Here is a 13,446-nt window from a genome sequence, read left to right as displayed (position 1 = left end):
AGAGTAGCAAAATGTGCCAACAGTCTAAAAATACAGACCACTCACTAACCAAAAAGATCGCAGGCAGCTGTGAAGAGAGATCCAAATCATCACAGACTATAAGCCACCATCCACGTGATGTGAAGATAACACAAACTTTTTAAACAAGCTAAACATCTACTTCAGAAGATTCAAGGAATCAAATAGAACATCACCAAAGAGACTATCCACCAATGCAGATGCCACATCACTATGCCTCAACTTGGAAGAGGTACGCAGGAACCTACATACGGTTCACCTGGGCAAAGCAACTGGTCTGGATATGATCCCAAGGAGGCTACTTAAAAACTATGCTGATCAGCTGGCACCAGTCTTTGCAGACATTTTCAGTACATCTCTCACACAGGAAAAGCTGCCCAAATGCTTTAAGACCACCGACATCATCCCTCTGCCCAAGAAAGTACATCTCTCACCCAGGAAAAACTGCCCAAATGCTTTAAGACCACCAACATCATCCCTCTGCCCAAGAAACCATCTCCAGCATCATTAAATGATTACCTGCCAATTGCACTTACCTCAGTAGTGATGAAGTGTTTTGAAAAAAATGGTCAAGGATCATACAACATCCTGCTACATTTGATCCTTTACAATTCACATACAGGCCAAATCATTCTACTGCTGATGCCATAGCCTTAACACTTACTTCATCACACCTTGGACCACCTGGAAAATAAAGACGGTTACATACACATGTTGTTCGTAGTCTTCAGCTCTGGCTTCAATACAGTAATTCCACAACACCTGCTATCGAAGCCGAGTAATCTAGGCATAGAAAACAAAATATAAAACTGGATCCTTGACTTCCTGACTGAAAGGCCACAAATAGTTTGAGTAGGAAAACATCACTCAAACAGCATCACCCTAAATACCAGGGTCCCACAAGGTTGAGTATTCAGTCCACTTCTTTTCACAATTCTAACACATGACTGCACAGCTATGCATCACAAATAGAATCATCAAATTTGCAGAGGACACCACAGAAATTGGCCTTATCAAGAGGGAAGATGAGAGGGCCTACAGGGAGGAGGTGAACCAACTCATTCACTGGTCCCTAACACCTTGGCAGTAAATGTAGGGAAAATAAAAAGAAAATCATCATCAATTCTGGGAAGGAGAATAAGCCACACACCCCTATCATCATCAATGGTGCAACAGTCGAGAGAGTAAATAGCACCAAAGTCCTATGGGTACATATGTTACAAAACCTAAGATGGCCACAAACACTTACCACCTTTTAAAGAGGGCCCAATAATGTTTCCACTTCCTTAGGAGACTTCGTAGATCTAACCTTCCCCCACAGATCCTATTGAGCCACAATTGAGAACATACTGGCAAACATCGTTGTCTGGTATGGAAATTGCTCTGAAGTGGATCAGAAGGCACTGGAAAAGATCATTAAATGGGTAATCACAATCTGCCCTGTTCTACTGGAAGAATAAGCTTATCTCACTTGACTTGTCTTTCCCACCCAGGTAAAATCCTTCAGCTCTTTATTAATTGCTATCCACAACTTTTCCTCTGGTTGATAAAAAAATAAGCCTGACCTGTGTACAAGAGTAAAGGGACTAAAAACATTTTTAACTTTTTGCATCTTACTATTGATATCTCTCTCTCTCTCTCTCTCTATATATATATATATATAAATATAAAACACAGCTCCATTTTTTCAGTTTTTGTATTATCTTTTTAGTCTCTTCCTGAATATTCCTGGCTGCTACACCGGAATCAGTTTTAATCCATACTCCTAAATACTTAATTTTAGCTCGTCCCCATACGTATGGATTACTGCTAAACTAATTTGCATGTGGGTACATAAGTTAACACTATTGCTTTTGTATTACCTTCATTAATTTTGTATCCTAAAAAGATTTGAAACTGTCTCAATATGTTCCACAGCACTGTAATGTCCCTTTCTGGTTTTTCAAGTATAAAATAATGTCATCAGCAAACAGAGCCAGCTTTTCTTGACTGTAATACCTATTATATCCTTGAATTTTCTTTGCAAGTGGTTCTAAATATAATGTAAATAAGAAGGGGAAAGAAAACTCCTCTGCTTAAACAGAAAAGATCAAAGAGGGCCTCACTTTAATTTTCACCTCCAATCCCTCATACATCCTCCTAATCAATCTTATAATTTTATCAAGGAATGCAAATGCTTCCATTGCTATGCTCAAAATCCCAACTTACTCTGTCAAATGCTTTCACTGCATCAAGACCCACCAACAACACTGATATTTTTTTACATTCTGCTTCCCTATGGATCATCAGTGTTCTGTTAATGTTGTTAAATGTTTGCCTCCCCACCACAAAACCACATTGATCCATATCCATTGATTGTGGCATCACTTATGCCATTCTTTTACCAATTCTAGACAAATCCTTTATGACTATGGTTTAGTATTGAAATGGGCCTGTATGAAGCTGGATCTGATGGATCTTTACCCTCTTTAGGTATTACAGCTACCACCGCTTTTTTCCAGGATGTTGGTACTTCTCCTCCTCTTAAAATACTGCTAAACAAAAATTTCCAGATAATTATCAGTTTTTTCCTTCTTAGCTTCCAAACCTCCACAGGAATACCATCTATTCCTGGGGTCTTTCCTGAGATTGGTTGTACATCATCAATTTTTATCTCATCTCCTCATAGTGTTGGTAATGGAGCCTCCTCTGCTTCTAACATTGGCATATTTAATTCTTCCATAAACATTTCTATTTGTACCTTTTCTTGATTTCCATATTTCTCTGCTTTATACAGACTTTCATAGAATTTCCAAAATATTTCTAATACTTCTATAGGATCCCTGGTTATCTTCCTTGTTATAAGCTCCATAAGCTTGGTGACAGTCCTTTCTTCTTTCTGTTGCCAGAGTCATTGTGCTAAAAGTTTTTGTGCTCTAGAGTTATCAAAAAAAATTTGCTTAACAGCAATTTTTCTAAACTCATGCATATTACTGAGGTAATCCCTTATTTTCCATTAAGCATTCTGCAGTTGCTTCTCTTCTTGTTCGGTGAGATTCCCCGTATTTTGAAATACCTTAACATTTGTTAGTCTCGCTAAATAATTCTTGTTCCTTCTTAACCATCTCTCCCTTTTAATTCCACTGTGTTTTTAAACTCCACTTTAATTTTATTCCACTTCCTAGCTGTATTTTCAGAAGAAACTTCTCTGATAACTCCCAAATACTTCCACTACCCATTCCTTAAATTTCTCTCTTTTCAAATGATAGATGGGAGAGCACCAGTGTCTCATTTTTATTTCATTATCTTATGCTTTTATTTTAGTTAGCATTGGTGTATGATCTGAAACAGTTACTGGGTGTGTAGCAAGACCTTCAATTAAATGCACACGTTCCTGTGAAATGTAAATACTATCTAGTCTAGCCCAGCTTTTGTATATTGGGGAATAAGATGTTAAACTCACACCAAACTCCTAGTACTGAATTGACATCTTCCATGCCAAATACCTTTATAAATGTCTTTAAAACTCTACCCTTCTTTGTTATATTTTCCCTTCTGCCCCCCCAAACACATCTTCACTATTGTAAATCAAATTACAGTCCCCACCTCCAAGTAATATTCCTTGCTGAAAGCAGATTATTTATCCCAAAATTTTCTTAAGCTCCATTATATAGTTTTCAGTGGAATATAAAATACATGTCAGTGTAATTCTCCTTCCTTGCCAGTAGCCACTTAGCACTACAAATCCACCATTATTGTCTTTTTTATCCTCTTCTTTTATTACTGGATCTCCTCTTGCAATTTATATAAGTACTCCTCTCTTTCTTTGGCCCAGGTATAATGCTGAATGACCATCCTGAAAACCTTTCTTTATCAACTTCACATGTTCAGTTCTTTCCAAGCGTGTCCCCTGTAGCATAGCTATTTGCACTCTACATATTTTAATATAGTTCACTACTCTTTCTTTTTTGTATTTATATTTGAGACCATTTAAAGACATAGAAAGCATCATATTCGTGAGAGATTATTATTCCCACTTTTTATGTATAACACCTTTTTGTTAAATGTCTAGTTTCAGCATTTATATTACATGCATGTACTGTCTGGCATGTTAATCTTTTATACAGTTGTTTCTTGTAATCTCCATTTGAGCCTATGTTACATCTTACAGAACTTTTGTTTTATTGAAAACCCTCAAGCAAAAATACACACCCAATATCCCCTTAAAACCTATTAACTTATGAAAAACACACAAAACTATGTACATCTTCAAATATCAAAGTTTTACTCTCCTAATAGGAACAAATGTTCCAAATTGACAGCACCACACACAGACTTAAGCTAACTTAATAGAAAGGTTATCCATGCTAAGATGCATGGTATAGCCTGTGGTTTATTAAGTGCTGTCTGGTTTTGTCTTATCTTTATAGCCCTCTCAGCTGAGTAAACATTTGAATGCTTTCAGAAAACATTTTTCCATTCCATTTCTCTTTATCAGATTGTCTGCTAGAGACAGAACCACCAGACACAGAACTTTTTACTAGAAAAAAGCTTCATAATATTCAATATCATTTTTCATTTACTTCCTTACTCTTAAAATGTGTTTCTAGATTAAGCTAATGGCCTTAATCCAACTATTTTTTCTTCTGTCATGCTCTTTTAATCAAGTTGTTTTCACATTGCAGTACCTACATTTCTTAAAACCGAAGAAGAGAACGGATAAAGAAACAAAACAAAAAAAAAAAAAACGCACTTATTTACATTAGTATCTCCATTACACCTAAACTGATAAAAATATTTTATAACATGTAAAGAAAATCATGCACTATTTAAATAGCACTATTAGGAATATTTTTACAGTTAACTTTTCTTCCTCCTCCTCTTTTTCCAAACATTGATGACATGAAGTGGTGCATAAGCTTTAGAGTCCCCAACAAGTTTAGTAAAGTCCAAAAAAAAGTCCAATATTTCCAGATTTTATTGTTCTGTCATGTTGCACAAATGTAATTATTGCTTTCTAATCCCACATTTGTCACTTTCCAAGTTATTGATTTTATACTCCAAACGTTAATGGCCTGAAGTAGGGCATATGCTTTAGAGTCCCCTAGAAGTTTAACAAAGTCTAAAAAAGTCCAATATTTCCAGATTTTCTTGTTCTATTCCTGTTCATCTTCTCCCAAACCATGTGTCTGTCATATTTCCAACTTACTCTCAATTATTCTAGTTAACTCATGTGCTTTCTTCCCTCTCTCAAACATTTTCCATTGAAACACTGGAAAAGGTTTCACTGCCACAGTTTCTCTGTGGTCTTTACTACCAGAACAACGAGAAGTAGGGTGGTCTTCTGTTTCACAGCTCTCTTTTTGTTGGACAAACGTCTGTATTTCTGCCTTAGCATGTACTTAATCAAAAAATTATTTTGTTCCTGCAGGGAAAATTATTTTGAAGATAGCTGGGTACAGCAGTGTGAATCTCATGCCTGCTTCTCAACATTCCCTGAATAATGAGATACATTTACTCCTCTTCTGCCTGATGTACAATGAGTAATCATTCTCCACAAACACTCTTCTGTCTCATACTTTTAGTATTTCACCACAATTTTGTCAGAATCAACTCCTTCTGCTGGTTAGATTGCATCTTTACTATTGGTTGTTTTCCCATAGCCAGGTTTGGAGCATACACTCAATGTGCCCTTTCAATTAATAATTCTTGTTGTGGAATGCCAGTCCAGTTGCTCATTTGCACTTTCATAAATTTAATATAGTCTGTTCCTTCCAGCTTTTCAGGTACAGTAGAAAATCTTTGGTTTCCGTACATGATCTGTCCTCTTAAGTCTATTATCTTTTGAAACATCTCTTCTTGTGCAGTCTCATATTCAGCCAGCCTTTTCATTTTGACATTATCTGTCCTCTTAAGTCTATTATCTTTTGAAACATCTCTTCTTGTGCAGTCTCATATTCAGCCAGCCTTTTCATTTTGACCTGAGTTTTGCAGTTTTAGCACCTTATCTGAATATCTGTTTAAAGCTTCTTCCATTTTCCAACCTTTTATTGTTTGAGTTGATATACTTCATTAGTGTTTCATTAATTTTTGTCAGATCTGTGTACAGTTGTCTTCTACTTTTCTCTAGGATACTGGAAGTCATGGCTGGAGCTTGCACTGCTTTTTGCATCTTTTTGTGTACAGTTGTCTTCTACTTTTCTCTAGGATACTGGAAGTCATGGCTGGAGCTTGCACTGCTTTTTGCTGAACAGCTACAGTACTTTTCCCAGTCAGTGTTTTTTTTTTGTCGTCTTTTGTAGCCGATTTTCTTCAGGTCCTCTACTTCTTTATTCCTGGTATCCAAGCAGTGCACTTAAGTCAGTTACTGAAATTTACCCAGAAATCTGGGTCCACTGGCTTTCTCTGCTAAGTTTCTGTTTTCATACTGGGAGAGCTAGAACTAAGGTGTTACTCAACATGCAGCCATCTTGGAAGAACATTTCCAACTGAAAATATGTGAATATGGCTTGTTTTCATTTAAATAAATTTATGATTGCTTTGGTGATAATTTAATAAAGATGCTTCTTGCTTAAAAATACATACTTCAAATAAAAATATGGTTATTTGATGGGGCCAACCTGTTTGTCTTTTTCTCTTCTAGCACTATTTTTCAGTCCCTGCTTAATATGCTGCCCACCTGCTGTATATCTTAATATATTCAATGCTTATCTGCAGTCAGTACACTGTATATAGCCTCCTCACATACACATGCAAGTATAGAGGTTTTTCTTCCCTTAGTCCTCTGCAAAAGTCATCTTTTGCCAGTTATTTTCTTCTTTTAGTTTTGATGTTTTTTTTACTTTTACCTCAGCACCTTTTCTCTACCTGATACCAGTAGTACTGTTTCTGACATTACAGAGGGAAACCTAGGACTCTGTTCATCTTCCCTGCCTTCTCTATGGTGTTTACCACTATGGGTCTCTCTCTCTGCCTCCACACACTAGCTCTCACTACATTAATAGCGGGAATCTTCTAAGGTTCCATTTCATACACTTTCATTTTTTTCTGATAGTCCATATAAGTCAGTGCCTTCCCTGTCCATACATAACTTGAGTGATTTCCTCTTGGTTGTGATGTTAGGCTGACTAGGCAAAAAATTCTAAGTCTTGGGTGGTGTTATCATGCAAAGGCAACAAACCAGGCTTCAATTTTGTAACAGTTGAGATATATATATATATATATATACACACACACACACACAAACGCACTTCAATGTGAAAAAGGCACTATGCCACAATCTATATCTCTATTTATGATTACCTATCAAGGCATTGTATAGCAATTTTTGCATTTTCCTAGATTCTGGTTTCAAAAAGTCATTTGCTTCAGTCCATTTAACTGGGTACCAAATTAAAAAAAAAGGAATAAAACAGAAAAGGAGTAAACATGAAGTTTGCTACCCTTCTCTGGCCTCACCTGAGGGGTTATTCAGAAATGCAAATGAAAAAGCTCCTGGAAACGTTCCCAAAACATCCTTCTAAGTCTTGTACTTTTGCTGAAGACTTCACATCTGTCGTGTCAGCAGTGCTACTGGATTTTATTTTGTTGGTGTTAGTAAAGCCCTGGCTTGTGAAAAATAGGGGTTAACCACTTCCATGGTTTTTATGTTATAGTTACTCAGAAGGACAGTACAAATTATTCACAGCCATGGAAGATTGCTAATTTCAACCATGTTATTTGGTTGACAATATGAAAAGGCTTAAAGTTTTTTGGGGCCTTTGGAAAGTTAGCAAAAGTACAGCCAAGAACATATATGATAGAGATGCAGGATCCTGCTGCTCTGTACTACACAGATGCAATGGGCAGTTTGGGATTCTGTGGCCTTAGTAGCAACCTGTTGGTATTTGAAAGTTTTCTTTGCCAAGTCAGGTATAGTTACAATGTTCAGTGCCTTGCTCACCAATGATGCTTGAAAACATGTGCATGGAAAACGTGAAGAATGGAAACTCAGTCTTGCGATCAGTATCTGAAATTGGGGTCAGTCTTCTGTTTTCAAAATATCACAACTGTTCAGCCTCCAGAAGTTTTACTAATAAGTTCATTTTAGGTTGAAATGGGTCTAACGGGAACTAACTTTGGGTGGCATGATGCCAGGAAATCTTCCAGGGCCAGGCTTATATAGGCTCCAGGGCCATTAGCCTAGTACACACCTATGAACCTAAAATTTATCTTCATATTCTTCATAGTAGCTGCAGTTTAAGACTCGTTTCCATAAATCCTTAAAGATGTCACAAAGAGGAGGCTCTACTGAAAGGTTCTTTTCTGGATCTCTTCATTTATTCAGCATATACCTTTCTAGGGGACTAAGTTAGGTTCTCTGACTAGTTACATTTTACATGGATGGAAAACATCAGTTTCCCTATGCCAGTTCCACACAGTCTCCCATTCCCTCCTGGTTCAAAGCAGATGAGTTCAGAAGTTAAGAAATATCAATATAGTTGAATCTCACAAATAAACAGAGATGGAGCCCCTGAACATTTTTGTCTACCTTTCTTAGGCAGAGAAAATGAAGACTGGCCTCACCTGAGGGATTTGTGTTTCATACCATCTAAAAGATTTGAGTTTATTTCTCGATTGTGAAAAATGTAAAGTTATGTAGATAATGCTGTCATAGATTTCAGGGAATTTGAAAGTACTGTTTTCTAAACAGTAAAATGAACCAAATAACTGGGCCTCCTCCTAGCATTGCAGTGTCTGAACCAAGAGTTGCAAACGTTATTTACATAAAACTATTTTAGTAAAACTGTAAATGATAAAGAGAAGGACTATTCTGCAAAACTTTGAAATACCTACTTACCTTTCCTTACCAGACTACTTGATGTATATTCATCATCAGACTTGGGACTATTTTGTTCTTATACTTGCAGGTAGCCTATGGTATAATATTTACTACTAGAAAATATATGAATACATTGACTAGCCTTCTTTGAAATCAAGATGTAGTTGTTTTTTATGTTTTAAACTTGAAGCTACCGCAAGTTCTGCTGTTTACAACAGCTGGATCTTTATTCTTTTTGAATAAATGTTTTAAGTTATTCAAATAAAAGCTTTTTTCACATAATGGCACCACATACTGTTTACTAGTATTGCACAGAAACTTTTAATTTGAAGTTCACTTTGCTTAACCACTTTAAGAAACATGTTGTAAATGTTTGTTGTGAAGGACTGTAATTATTTTAAATAAATGTATTTTTGTGTTGACATTTGCATATGGAGTTTTCCCTGAATAACTTTCTGGGGGGTGGGTGGGGATGGAATTAAATAAGAATTCATTTTCTGCAATGATGTAGCTACTTGTGAATTATAACTGTGAAGCAGATTATTAGGTAATGAAGTATGGGGAAACCACAAATGCCATCCATGAAACTAGCTATAGTTAAGATATATGGAAGAAAATAAAGCTAGCAAGACAACCAAGGTCAGTGTTGGTGTTAGAGGACAACAAGTTTGTTATGTCAGAGATAGGCAATTTGCCTGAAAGGCAAATTACCTGTACACAGGATATGGAAGAAAAAGTTCCCAAAGGCCAAAGTCATTACAGTTATGATGTTTAGAGAAAAGAAGTGAACCAAAATCTTACTTTGCAATCAGCAGGATTTGAACCACCTCTAGGAAATCCCAAAAGATTTATAGTCTATCATGCTGTTCTGGTAAAGAATAAAGAGCTTCTCAGTAATAATAGTCTGCAGGTTAATTTGCTTTACAAAATGGAAGCTTCCAGAAAGCCATACTGCATAGGTAATAAGGGGAGATGCCGGTACTGAAAATAAAAGCAAGTATCATAGATGACAGGTTGGAGTATGAAAAGCAAAGGAAATAGATTAATCTGGTACCTTCAAAGACCATTTCCTCCCAGGGTGTCTTAGTGCGTGATGTGAGGAACTGCTATAGTCCCAGAAACACATACCTAGGATCCCTAGTGAGCAGATGATGACTTGGAAAGGAGGAGTGAAGGCTCAGAGGTGCAGCAGAAGCCACATAACTACCACAGCCTCAACACCTGTTGACAAGGAAGCAGTCTAAGTGGAAATCAAAGCCATTTTAGAGATGTTTGACCATGATCACTGATATGGGTGGGAAGTAGCTAATAAAAAAAAGGTTGGCATATTGGCCCTATCTCACAATTACACCCCCTTACATTTCTCTGGGTCACTTTTTGTGCATTTTTTCATCGTAGTCTTTTGCTTATTACTATCATCATTCTCAGAATCTTTCTTTTTGTGGGAGTAGGAAGAGTCAAAGCCGCACGATGTGCTGTGGGTGGATTTGAGAAAACTCTTAATAAAGTACTGTAGGTCATCTGAGTTATCTAAAAGTGGAAACAGTAAGCATTAGTATTAATACTCTTAAGCAATATCTCAGACAAGTTACTGGCCAGTATCTGCTTAGGGGTATTTTGCAGGACTCTTGGATGAAAAAAACACTATGACTGATAGCAATAAGAAAAGAAAAAAAAAAAAAACAGGACTGCATTTGTGTGTGTGTGTGTGTGTGTGTGCGGGGGGGGGGGGCAGAACATTTGGAAAAAAAAAAAAACATTAACTAACACAACTCTATCCTGTGAGCACTGAGAAAAAAATGGCATTACAGTGATGTAAGTACTATGGGAAATTTTAGATGGAAAATGGTCAGTCAGGTTCAGTCAGCTGTTACACTCCCCAATGTTACTTCATAATGTCTAGTTTGCTGCAGGTGTTCTCAAAACAAGATTGAAGGTGAAAGTCACAACCCTGCAGGAAGGTTTGCTGAACCTTGAGACGTCCTGTTGCAGCATGATCTGGGAGGCTACAGAGTTAACCCGATTCATCATTGGGACCAAAAACACTTATCTGTGGCTGCAAAGGGCCATGTCTCTAGAAAACAGGTAGCAAACCATTTGTCCAAATGCCTAATTATAGGAGGGCATGGTAGCATTTTTCAAAGGCTAAATGAGTGACTCTCAACAAATAAAAGACAAAAATACAAGACATTCATTTCTACTGCCAGTGTGGCTGTTAAGGACAGAAGAAAGATTTTCTATGCTAACTAATGAACAAGCACCATTAATTAAACATCAATAAAAATTTTCAGGAATTCTGTAAGTGGAAGCTATAACTATACAGGAGAAAAATAGTCTTACTAACTCTCAAAGTTTCTTAAGGAAAACTCCAGAAACAAAACTGAGAATTATCATGGTCTCACTGACAATACTAGTGGGTAGATCATTATATCAAAGAATACCTTAAAGAAACATTGACTTACATGATAAAGCTTGTTACCAGCTCATAGCCTTAACCCTCTGGGTTAATTGCCAAATTATGCAGTACCTGCACTTCAGTACTAAATACAGATGCCTTTTCCCTTCTTATGGTTCTTATGCACCCAAAAACATTTCTGTCACCATCTTACTTGGCTGCGTACTTACACCTTTATCTATGTTCTGCATGAGATTCAGTCTCTGTGGCTGCATCAGTACTGTACACAGGAAGGCTCATCTACAAGTGGTTGTGAGTCAACACCACCAACTATTAATCGAAACATATACTCTCATAGATCTCAAAACTCCAACAGCTTTATCCACTGCAAGGTTTACTGACACTTTCATTCACATTTACCCGTCATCTGAAGGCTGAAAGACAGACAGGAACACAACTCCTGTCCATACCAGTATCTAAGATGATGCAGCATTTTGAGTGGGAATCCAGACAAATATCTGATGTACAGAAAAGATATTAAAATTTACTAGAGGTGGGCAATCCTACACCTGCCCCTCCTGTTTTGAACACGTTTATGGATGCCTTTGCATTTACTTCCACTGCTTCCGATTCTCAACTGACAGCATCTAAAATACTTAGATTGTATAAACTCACCAAAGATTTAAAATTCCTATATAAACATCCATTGGCAGATTCCTCTGCTTTTTTTTCTATTTCAAATGACAAACTCTAAACTTTTACCTTATGCTAATGCCTACCACGAAGATAGCAGGGCAACAGACAAATTTGGAAACAAAATAACACACCAGTTCCATTCAAGCTTTCAGAACCAGTTCCTCTCTGGCTTTCAGAACCACCAGCCTTGGATGACTATATATATATATATATATATATATATATATATATATATGTGTGTGTGTGTGTATGTATATATATATATATATATATATATATAAATATATATATATATATATATATATGTTTTCACTGAATGCACATTTCACTGAAAGTCAAATTAGTGTGCACTTTTCACTGAAAGCTCAATTCACTGAAAACTCAATTCACTGAAATACATTTCACTGAAAGTTATATATGGCCTTTTCCTCACTGCAGTGTGACCCTGGAGTTAGTATATATAGTAAGGGGGGTGTGGGGAGCACCGCCCCCCACATCGACGTGTCTGGGGGGCATAGCCTCCCACATATTGTAAATATTTTGAACTATATACATGGTTACTTGCAATTCCAATATATTACTCTTTTCTGAACATATATACTTAAAATATGTGGGGGGCTATGCCCCCACCCCCCATTACTATATATGCCTCAAAGCCCCATCTCTGTATTCTGTCTGTTACAGGATATTGAACGTAAATCTATGCTTTCCATACAAGGCATCATCAGACCCCCCACTCTGATGGATCTCCTGCATATCCGCAAAGTAAACAGCACGAGTATTACCTATTCTAAAGACTCAAATCTTGCTTGTGATATAAGTAGGACCTGCTTGATAAGATAGGTATGTGTCCCAGAAACTATCCCTTCTCTATAACAGGCTCCTCATCCATGTAAAGCAGAGGTCCTCCCTAACCCAATTCATGTGTAACTTGGACAACTGAATAGGGAACAGAAACTCACTTCTAGTTTGGCACCTGTGTCTCTAATGGATACAAGCAGCCTGTAAGTGGTTCATCTCCTAGGCCTGTGCTTGAAAATGTTTCATCTCACAAGCCCCTGCATGTACTACCAAGGAAAGCAGAACTTGTCAGAGATTTTGGATGCATGGATAGGCTTAAAAAGGCCCCAGTGGTCGTTAGTATATACATTCATAGGTGTGTACCAGGCTAACTCCAGGGTTGCACTACAGTGGGGAAAAGGCCATATATAACTTTCAGTGAAATGTGTTTCAGTGAATTGTGCTTTCATTGATTTGTGTTCAGTCATTTGAGTTTCAGTGAAATGTCCTAGACCCATATATATATATATATATATATATATATATAATTTTTTTTTTTTTAATTCACTCTGACTAAAACTTTCTTCTCCATAAGTATTTTGTTTTGAATTATTAGCAGGACAGATTTCACAGTACTACAGAATGCACAACTGTAAGGCATCCATCTTGAATTGCCTTACTTCCTTAAAATACAGAATAAGCCTTACAATTGCTGTTACCACAAAGAGATGAGATATGCTGATGCTGTGCAACAGAG

The sequence above is a fragment of the Protopterus annectens genome, chromosome 11.part0 (genome assembly GCF_019279795.1).
Source record: "Protopterus annectens isolate FY-2018-M chromosome 11.part0, PAN1.0, whole genome shotgun sequence".
Taxonomy (NCBI): Eukaryota; Metazoa; Chordata; order Ceratodontiformes; family Protopteridae; genus Protopterus; species Protopterus annectens.
The sequence above is the reverse complement of the archived record's forward strand: the minus strand, read 5'-3'. Positions refer to the sequence as shown.